The 10,922-nt window shown below is 36.8% G+C and overlaps 1 pseudogene across 1 annotated transcript; it reads left to right on the top strand.

Moving 5' to 3' along the window:
• Positions 1-692: 692 nt before the first annotated feature.
• LOC108308356 lies at positions 693-1,488 on the top strand (annotated as a pseudogene). Its single transcript, XR_001826892.2, has one exon. The product of XR_001826892.2 is annotated as a ferritin light chain-like (transcript).
• Positions 1,489-10,922: the final 9,434 nt, after the last annotated feature.

Below are 10,922 nucleotides of genomic sequence, written 5' to 3'. Positions count from 1 at the left end.
GGCAAGAAAAAATTAGCTTCTGACTACATACTGCTATGTTCCAGCCTAATGAAACTTAACAAACTGTTTCTAAATAGTCTCCCAGACATGGTGGCTCATGTCTGTAATCCCAGCACTTTGAGAGGCTGAGGCTAGTGTATAGCTTGAACCTAGGAGTTCGAGACCAGCCTGGCCGACATAGCAAAACCCCATTGATACGGTTTGGCTGTGTCCCCACCCAAATCTCATCTTGAATTGTAACTCCCACAATTCCCATGTGTTGTGGGAGGAACCTGGTAAGAGGTGATGGAATTATGGGGGTGGGTCATTCTTGTGATAGTGAATGAGTCTCCTGAGAGCTGACGGTTTTAAATATGGGAGTTTCCCTGCACAAGCTCTTCTTGTGTCTGTTGCTATGTGAGATGTGCCTTTCACCTTCTGCCATGATTATGAGGCCTACATCTCTTCCTTTTGTAAATCGCCCAGTCTCAGGTATTTCTTTATCAGCCGCATGAAAACAGACTAATACAGTAAATCGGTACCAGTAGAATGGGGCATTGCTGAAAAGATAACTGAAAATGTAAGTGACTTTGGAACAGGGTAATAGGCAGAGGCAGGAACAGTTTGGAGGGCTCAGAAAACAGGAAAATGTGGGAAAGTTTGGAATTCCCGAGCTTTGACCAAAATACTGATAATGACATAGATAGAAAAGATCCAAGGACTTTTTCTTCCAGCCTCCAACCACCCTCCAATTTCCTTTTGCAACCTCTGGGACCGTCTTCTCGGCCATCTCCTGCCTCTGGGCCCAGCCAACACCATTTTTGTGGTTAGCTCCTTCTTGCCAACCAACCATGAGCTCCCAGATTCGTCAGAATTATTCCACTGACATGGAGGCAGCTGTCAACTGCCTGGTCAATTTGTACCTGCAGGCCTCCTACACCTACTTCTCTCTGGGCTTCTATTTTGACTGCGATGATGTGGCTCTGGAAGGCATGAGCCACTTCTTCAGTGAACTGGTCGAGAAGCGCGAGGGCTACCAGCATCTCCTGTAGATGCAAAACGAGCCTGGTGGCCCCGCCCTCTTCTAGGACAACAAGAAGCCAGCTTAAGATGAGTGGGGTAAAACCCTGGACGCCATGAAAGCTGCCATGGCTCTGGAGAATAATCTGAACCAGGCCCTTTTGGATCTTCATGCCCTGGGTTCTGCCCACAAGGACCCCCATCTCTGTGACTTCCTGGAGAGTCACTTCCTAGATGAGGAAGTGAAACTTATCAAGAAGATGGTTGACCACATGACCAACCTCCATAGGCTGGCCTGCCCAGAGGCTGGGCTGGGCAAGTTTCTCTTTGAAAGGCTCACTCTCAAGCACAACTAAGAGTCTACTGAGCCTAGCGACTTCTGAAGGACCCCTGGCAAAGTAACAGGGCTTCTACCTAAGCCTCTCCCTCCAGCCACTAGGCAGTTTTCCAACTACCCTAACAAGCCTTGGACCAAATGGAAATAAAGCTTTTTGAAGCAAAAACAATTAAAAAAAATTTTTTAAATCAGTCTTGCAACTCATATAATTGATAACATGATATTAAAAAAAACCGATTAGTCAAAACTAACACATAAATGACATCAATTATAGCATTAGTAGACAAGGTCATTAACACAATTATAACAGAATTCCAAATGTTTAAAAAGCTAGAAGAAAAATTGAACATGCTAATTAGAAACATGAAAGATATAAAAGAGAACCAAATTAAATTTCTAAAGATGAAAACTACAATGACCCAAACAAAAAATACTCTGGATAGGATTAATGGCAGATTAAACACTGAAAAGGAAAATATTAGTAGTGAACTTAAAGACACAGCAATAGCAGCTATCCAAAATGAATCACAGAGAAAAAGAAAATACTAAAACACAAAAGGACAGAGTTTTAATGAACGGTGCAACAACTTCAAGCAGGCTAATATAGACATAATTTTAGTGCCCAAAGTATAAAGGGGGGAGGACAGAAAAAACTGAAGGAATACAGTCATCCCTTTCTATCTAAGAAGATTACTCTATCCAGAAATCCCTGCAGATACCAAAAATCCAAGAATCCTTAAGTGTCTTATATAAAATGTTATAGTATTTGCATATAACCTATGCAGATTCTCCCATACACTTAAGTCATCTCCATATTATAAGTAATATACATTGTATTAGACATATAATATAATGTAAATGCTATGTAAATAGTTGGTATACTCTATTGTTTTTCATTTGTATTCTTTTTTATTGTTCTTTTTATCATCAGTTGATTGAATCCTTAGATGTAGAACCTATAGGTATGGAGGGCCAACTGTGATGCCAAAATAATGACCAAAACAATTTCAAATTGGATGAAAAAACTATAAACTTGCAGATCCAAAAAGCTCAAAAAATGAGGAAAATTACACCAAGAACTATCATAATTAAATTTCTTAAAAATAATAATAGAAAAAATCTTAAAGCAGCCAAAGAAGACACATTACCTACAAAGGAACCAAGATAAGGATGAGAGCACATTTTCATTAAAGTAATGAAAGTGAAAAGACAGTGGAGCAACATCTTTAAATTACAATCATGCATCATTTAACAATGGGAACACAATCTGAGAAAAGCATTCTTAGGGGATTTTGTCATTGATTTCAGTCCCATAATTGGCACAATATTATTCCTAGCTGCACACATGTGCCGTGAAGACTGGAGAGAGGCCAAATTATTTATGTGCTCCTCCCTGACCCTGAGAATGTGTACCTGCACTTAGGAGGCTAGAAACGACTTGGTGAAAAGTAAAACCTGGGACAGACTTAAAAATGGACTGAATTTGAACGTGCTCCCTTACCAACACAGATTAATTTACAGATGTCAGAGGACTTACTGGCTTGAGGTGTTTGAGCATGACTTCTGTCTAATCGTTGGCTGACCCTACACAACTGCAGGGGCAACCCCTAGGAGTTCAGTCTTGAAAGTCAAAATAAGAACTAAAAGAAAACACACAAACAAACAAACTAAACTAGCCAGAGATATTTGTGACCACGTGCTGTAGGGGAGTCAGATTTCACAAATTTAGCCTGGAAAATTTATTAAACAAAGAACAAACAAACAAAAGGGAACAACAGCAACAACCGTTAGGGCAAAAATAACAGCATCTAGAGTTGCTGCAAACAATGATAACATGTGCAAAGAAATTGAAAACTGTTATCCATTCAGGAAAAATACAAGCAATCAACAGAAACTGTCTCAGAATGTCTCCATGAATTTAGCAGGCAAAGACTTCAAAGAATATGCGATAAATATGTTCAGGGTACTTAAGTAAATTACCTTTAAAGAACTAAAACAGAGTATGGCAACAATGAATCGACGAAGATTTTCAATAAACTTTAAAAAAAGACCAAGTGAAAAATTTCGAGTTAAAGAGTATAACTGAAAAATCTAAAAAAATCCACTAGAACAGTTCAACATCAGAGTTGAGGTAGCAGAAGAAATAAACTGATGAATCTGAAAATTAATCAATAAAATTTATCCCATAAGAACAGAAAGAAAAATATTAAAGAAAAATATTCAATCTCAAAGACACATGAGGCGTGATCAAGATACCAACATACATGCAGTGGGATTTCCTGCAGGACAGTAGAGAGATAAAGACACAGAAAATATATTTCAGGAAGTAATGGATAGAAAATTCCCAAATTTGATGAAAAACATTGAACCTTATTAAACTCCAAGTAGCATAAATTTTGAAAAATCCATATAGACACAAGCTATTGAAAGACAAACAGGAAATCCTGAAAGTCTTAGTAAGAGAAAAGTGACTCATTATTTACAGTGCAGCATCAATACGAGTGAAGACTCGTTTCTCAGTAGAAACATTGGAGGCCGGAAGGCAGTGAAATGTCATATTCAAAGTGCTGAAAGAGGAGTTCGAGACCAGGCTGAACAACATGGCAAACCCTATCTCTACAAAAAAATGCAAAAATTAGCTGGCCATGGTGGCACGCACCTGTAGTCCCAGCTACCTGGGGGACTGAGGTGGGAGAATCACTTGAGCTCAGCAGGTTGAGGCTGCAGAGACTCAACATTGTGCTGCTGTACTCCTGCCTGGGCAACAGAATGAGATCCTGTCTCCAAAAATAAAAATAAAATAATAACAATGAAAAATAAAGTGCTGAAAGAGAAAAAGAACTATTAAGAAGTCTACACCCACCAAAACTGTTCTTCAGAAAGGAAGCCAAAGTAAAAATATTCTCAGCTAGACAAAGTATTTGCTCCTCACAGACCTGCATATGCATAGTAAATATATTATTCTTTACTATATTATATATATTGTATAATTAAAGCTTTATAGCAATACTATGAAAATACTGAACAATTGAGAAAAAAGGATTTCTAACCCAATATCTTTGTTAGCACATCTTTGAAGGTTTTATACATTCTTTTCCAGTCTTTGTCCACTTGCATATACCTTTCACCTACAGTAATAATAGTGTAAAGATATGTGCTACAATGTATTCACTTTATGTATAATATCATTTTTAGTAATTGTAATAATATTTCATAGTGTATAAAAGTCATTGTTTAGTTATTCATTTTCCCAATTTGGGACATTTTCACTGTTTTTTAAATTTTGCTATTATGAATATCTTCATACATAAAACTTTTCCCTCATTACATTCTTTTCTAGCATAGATTCTAAGTAATGTGTTTACTGGGTCATTTTATATCTTAACTTTCTTGTCTCTGTCACTCCCACCACTTTATTCACTATTTTTCTTTTTGGATCAAATGCATACAAGACTAGCTACTGCTTTTGGCCTACCATCCTTTCTGTTTCACTGCTTCCACTTGACCTCCAACCTGTCTGGTGTTCTGGAATATATGGCATCCGCTTTTCTGTCTTAGAGCCTCTGTCTGAAGGCATGGAACAAACTTATCTAAAGAAAAATATATTATTTCCTTTAAGAAGACATTCCACATATAATCAACTAAAATACATAGAACTTAAAAGCGGAAAAAAAATTACGCTAAGGAAAGAAGTGGTGATAAATCCAATTATCAAGTGGAGTATAAGGTAGTTTACCCAGGAAGTTTTCATAAAGGAAATTACCTCATGTTGTGGCTTAAAATAGATACTAGACCTAACATGTTGAAAAAATAAAATAAGCAACAAAATGTACATTTGTTTACTGCCTGAGATCTTTTCCTTCTATGAACTCTGTTTGGGACTTGGCAAATTTGATTAAGTATGTTGACTATGGAGTGACCTGGAACCAAAGGCAGAGCACAGGATCAGATTGTCCAGGGTTAAATTCCTGATTCTACCACATACTAGCTATGGGAACTCAGGCAATTATCTAATTTCTCTAAGCCCTAGTTTCTTCATCTATAAATAGGGAATAAGTATATAGATTTCATAGGGTTAAAGTGAGAACTGAAATGTTCACATCTGTAAAGTGCCTAGCTCAGTAGATCTTAATCAACAGAAGCAACAGCAATCTAGTAAAAGTCTTGTACCCAGTGTGATGTAGGCTTCTTCAGGCATAATGTGTTTCATGAACTCTTCCTGGCATCCCTATCTATAAAATATACTCTAAACATAGAAAGTAGCTGCATATAAGAAATCTAAAAATTCTTGTTGAATCACTGGCTATCAGATTTATCATCCACTATGAAAAAAATACTTCAAATTAATTAAATTAGGTCAAGACTGAAATAAATAAAGCATACCTCACCAGTTCATTATAGGCATTACAAAGGTAGCAGCTTATCCTAACATTGTCTTTGAAGGAGTGCTTGATTTTGCTTAGTTACTACATGAAAAAGAAAAACAGGTAAAGGGGGGACCGCATAGTCTCTAGTTCTTAAATTCATGATTATTTTGTATTTCTTTGAACAAAAGGGTGATTGATGCAGTACATTTTCTAAGGACTTGAAAAAACAAAGGAAATTATTCCAAGAGTAACTATTACAAATTATTTTTTAATTATCAGATGCCAATGGAAAAGTCAATGATTCACTTTGGGCCCCTTGATTTTACCTAAGTCAGGATTCTAGCTAGTATGAGAATGACTGAGGCTGCAGACCAAGGTAATATTGGAAAAGATACCCCACTCTTTGGGACCTTGTCATCGTGGGGATTATGGATGCTGGGAGCTCTGGCAGGGTTTGGATCTTTTTTAGCCTTGCAGTCACATTTCAGTGGGGCCCTGACCAGGGAAAGGTGGAAAAGGTGTGTCTTCCTTTTGCCTCTGTAGAATCTCTACTGACATTGGCCAGACAGCTGCCAGGGACTGATGAGGTGCTTCAGATCTTCCTCCTGTGGCCCGTGGGGCAACAGGTAGTACTTTGCTAGCTGTTAAGTATGTTGCCAGATGGACATCTTTCAGCAAACAACAAGACTGTTTCCTACTCTGGCTCAGGGATCAGAACAAACCCTGCTGATTTATTTTCAGACTTTGCCAGTGTGAATGGAATTTAAAACAGTTTTTATGTCCAAATGCCAAATGGGATTTGACACACATGTATACATTCAGTTTCAGGAACCAGGGAAATTCCAGGGCCTTGGTACTTTGGGTTCCCAGTAGCACCACTCTCCTTCCAAATGCTGACTTCTCTGGCCTCTCCTACAAGCATTACCATGCATTATCCCTGCCACAGAAATTCCATCCATGGAGGATTGTGAAGATTATAGATTTCTGTCTCCCTTTTACACATGGCAGCCTAGGAAACAAACAGTTAAACTGAAGCTAACTTAAAGTTGATTTCTTTTAAGCCACATAAATAAAATGATGCATTTTTTATGAAGGTATAGTAAATACATAAATATACTAAGGCTTTTAGTCACCTCATGTAGCTTCCAGAAGCCAAGCAAATGTGTTTCTGGTATTCATCTTAGGCGTATGTTGTTTGCAAAAATGCATTATGCTATCCTGTGTTAGTTATGCCTTACTTTCACTTTGCAAGCTTTTTCAATGTTGTGATATCCATTTTAGGAAAAGAACAAAACACCTATTTCCCTGTGTTTCTATTTTTCCACGTTCCATCTACACCTACATTAGTGCTAAATTGACGTCCTCCAGAACATCTGTGTAAGTTGTTCCTTCTCATCTGCCAGGGTGCTCCCCAATACTGACAAAGATTGTCTGCAAACCTTCTCTGCCCTTCCTTGGTTTGCTTGTTCGTGTTTTCCCTTTCTGAGGTTAGACTGACTATGGGGCTTTCCACAGAAGAAGAGGTTTGGATAAGCCAGCAGTTTAACCAGGTTTTATGACCAGCCAGTGTAATAAAATGCATTCAGGGGTCACCCGAGAAACTTTAATCAGCACCAGGGGTCACTGGATAGCACTTCTAGACAGGAGAGAAAGAAATGAAGAACAGAGATTCAAAGGGGAGGAAGAAGAGTTGGGGGAAGGGATAGGAATAGAAGGTTTTCAAGTTATCATAAATAACTTTTAAAAATAATCAATGTGTTTTGCAATCAGAAATGGTAAAAAGAGCCATAACTGCCTGTGGAAACTAGAGATCTGCTGCAAATTCAGAAGAAAATTTTACCCAAAGACTTAATTTTTTCCCTCGTGCAGTTTTGCATGAAAGTTTGGCCTTATGACTGGTCTTGGGATGGATATCAGATATCTCACCCTGAAGGGAGAAACATTCCCACCAAATCCTTCTCTCCTGAAAGAAAAAAAAAAATTCTGCATCCAATAATCAGAGCCTGGGCAGACAAATTGGCACCACTTATTTTTTTTCTCCAGGCTCCTTTTTATTTTCTGTGAGAAATAAGACTGCAGACTTGAGTCACAATTCACAAATATTTGGTAGTATTATGTTGCAAGAAACTGAAGGGGAAAACCAGAAGGTAATTCTTAAAAGCTTTGCCTTCACTCATGCAAACAAACTTTATACTTCTCAATAAATCTCCTGTTTTGTAAGTGGCCATTAAAATAACAGATCATTTGATTAAAATTCTGTTTTCTTTTCACAACAGTCATTTGGAATTTTTTGGGACCTCCAAATGTGGTCTTGGCCATGATGTCATTAGCATTTTATTAATGCATTCAAAAGGTTAAAAGCTCTTAGTTTTTATAGGGCTTTTAAAAGCAAACATTTGATTGTCTCTTGCATAAACTGAGTCTGAACCCATTAAAATGTGACAACAACTTCAGAACTGACCCTGTTTAAGGGTAAATAATTGATCAAGGATTTGCCACATTTTTAATTGCGTTGAGTGAAATGAAAACTGAACTGAGACCACTATTTGGGAATGAAAAGAATCAAATCCAGTCCAATACCTTTCAAAATAATAATGATATTTTTAAAATTAGGGTTTTTCCCTTTTAGAGTCAAATGATTCTTTATGGCACAAAAATAGTTTATAGTTAGAAAAGTTTATTTTTCCCTCTCTGGTTCAGTCACACTGCAGTCAGTTTGTCATTAAAAATAACATGGAAAAAAATTTAAATGTATGTTTTAGGCGTCCTGGCCTCACCAAAAAAAAAAAAAAGTTCAGGGCAGAAACTGTAAATTTGCTTTTGTTGTTTGTTTGGATATAAAAGCATATGTGGCTGTATAGATTTGGAATTATGTTACCAAACTTTTAGAACTAAAGACTGTTACTTTTAAATTAGGCACTTCGGAGAATTACATCATAAATCCACAATAAAATAATAAAATCAGTGGTACTGGGGCATATGTAGCCATTTATTGTTATTTTCCATTTTGTCTCATTTTCATCATGTATATTTTTAGATTGGATTGCCCTATTCCATTGAATGATCTTTTGTGCACAAAATAGAAAATTCCTGCCATCCCATCCCCCGATTTGTACTCTAAATGAAACTATATGTGCTCCATTCTAATTTTTTTCTGTTTTTACATCACTGATTATGAAGTGTTTTCTACTTGCCTTTATTGTTTTTGTTCATTAATTTTTAGTGATATTTCTCATTCTAGTACACTCTGTTTTTTAGGACATATTCACTTATTTATTTATTTATCCCTTACAAATGAACTACTGAAAAACCATCTTCCTGAGGCTTTCTCTTTTAATTGCCTCTGTGTTCTGAGGCATTGGGGGAACTACATAACTAGCAGGAGCCGATCAGCAGATAAGCTTACATAACACGCACTTAATTATACAAACAAGCCTTTCTGGAGAAAGTCTTCTGACAATTACCTCCCGAAATAAATATACCTCAGTGACTGTCAATAGTAATAAAACCCACACAATCATTTCTTAAAGCTTTTATTGTTTGCCTGTAATTAGCATGCTGATGTGATTAAAGCTACATTTGACTTCTGATAAACCCCAGACTCCTACAGATAACATTTCCAGCAGTTCAAAGCTGCTTTCATTTGACGCGATATTTATCTGATTTGTAACCAATCAATTGGAAATAAAACTTTCCTGCAGCGTGCCATTAAGAGAGCCAGCAGCAGCCGTAGTTTCCTCAATCCCCTCTCTTAGTCTAAGTCCTTGAACGAGATGGATTCCATATGGTTAGGAGAAAGGGGCAGGAACTGAAAAGGTATAGAATGCAGCTCTGCGGAGAGCCCCATGAAACTCACTGCCTTGTTTCTACACGCTGCTGTTGGGAGGCTCTGTAACTGCTCTAACCAATTTTCTTGAAAAACACACTTTTGTATGGCAGCAGAAGAGCCTACATATCTGGAGTTTGTTAAGGGCACGTTCGCGATGTTTACTCTTTCCATATTTTAAAGTTTATGTTTGATTCTTTTATCAGACCCTTTTGATTCTGATTTTCACTTTGTCCTCTTTCCCCTTCCCCCAAGTTATTTCTCCCTCTGTTTCCATACTATTCCCATTGTATATATTCTTCCTTCTCCCCTTCCCTCCTCCTCTTCCTTCTCTCCTTCCTTTCTTCCTTCCTCCCTTCCTTCCTTCCAGGATTTTTTTTTTAACATTTGTTTTCTATAACAACATTTAGTTTGCAACCAATTTAGTTTTCCTTCTGCAAAACTATAAAACTGTACATTCTGAAGTTTTAACAAGATTTGCAAAAGTTTATCCAACTCAGCAAATATGCTGAAGATGTGCTAAAGGTTCCCAAGTGTTAGAGGTGTATTGAGCTGCTAATAGCATCCCTACACTATCATTGTAGTGATGTTGCATCCTACATCTTATTTTCTGTGGAATTTTACCACAAATGCATTTATTCTTGTTCTCAGTAAAAAGAAAGAAGAAAGAAAAATGAGAGAAAGAAAGTCAACCCACCTTCAAAATCTGTATATATTTATTCAAAGCACGTCTTCCCTTCATACTCTCCAGACATTTCATGTTTTTAGAAATGATATAGGGGAAGGAAAATATTTTCTATAATGGAACCAGTGTTGACACGCAAACCTTTATGGATTTCCAGCCTTGCCTCGTTAAAATCTCTCTTTAAATATATGGTAAATATGTGCATAAATGTTATATGTGCTATGCTTTTTAAACTGTTTTAAAATGAATGTACATAAAATATTTTATTGCTATTAAAACAAAAACATGAAATCTATATCTGTGAAGCCATTTACACTAATCTGAACATGTTCAAAGGCTTTCCATTTTTATTTAATTATATAATTTCTCAGTGCTCATTTCAAATGTTTTCTCAAACCCTGCACTTTATAACTTAATAGCCCCATACAATTACAATTTTATTTAAGCACATATATGTCTTTGCATTGATAATTCAAGGGCATTGTCTTGAAAATACAAATTCTTTCTAATCTTAAAATCATTTCAGTTATGACATTAAATATCTTGGAAATGAATGCCACTTCATATATGTATAATCTAGAGACAGCTGCCCTTAAAAACTGAGGAAACAGGATGGGGAATTATTATCGAAAAAATGAACGGCTGAGTTGATAACAAGATTGGATGTGACAAATGTCTCTACTGGTCTGAGCTTTATGAATATGCCTA

Source organism: Cebus imitator, unplaced genomic scaffold (genome assembly GCF_001604975.1).
Source record: "Cebus imitator isolate Cc_AM_T3 unplaced genomic scaffold, Cebus_imitator-1.0 Scaffold84, whole genome shotgun sequence".
In the NCBI taxonomy this organism is placed as follows: Eukaryota; Metazoa; Chordata; class Mammalia; order Primates; family Cebidae; genus Cebus; species Cebus imitator.
This window is presented reverse-complemented; position numbering and strand designations above follow the sequence as displayed.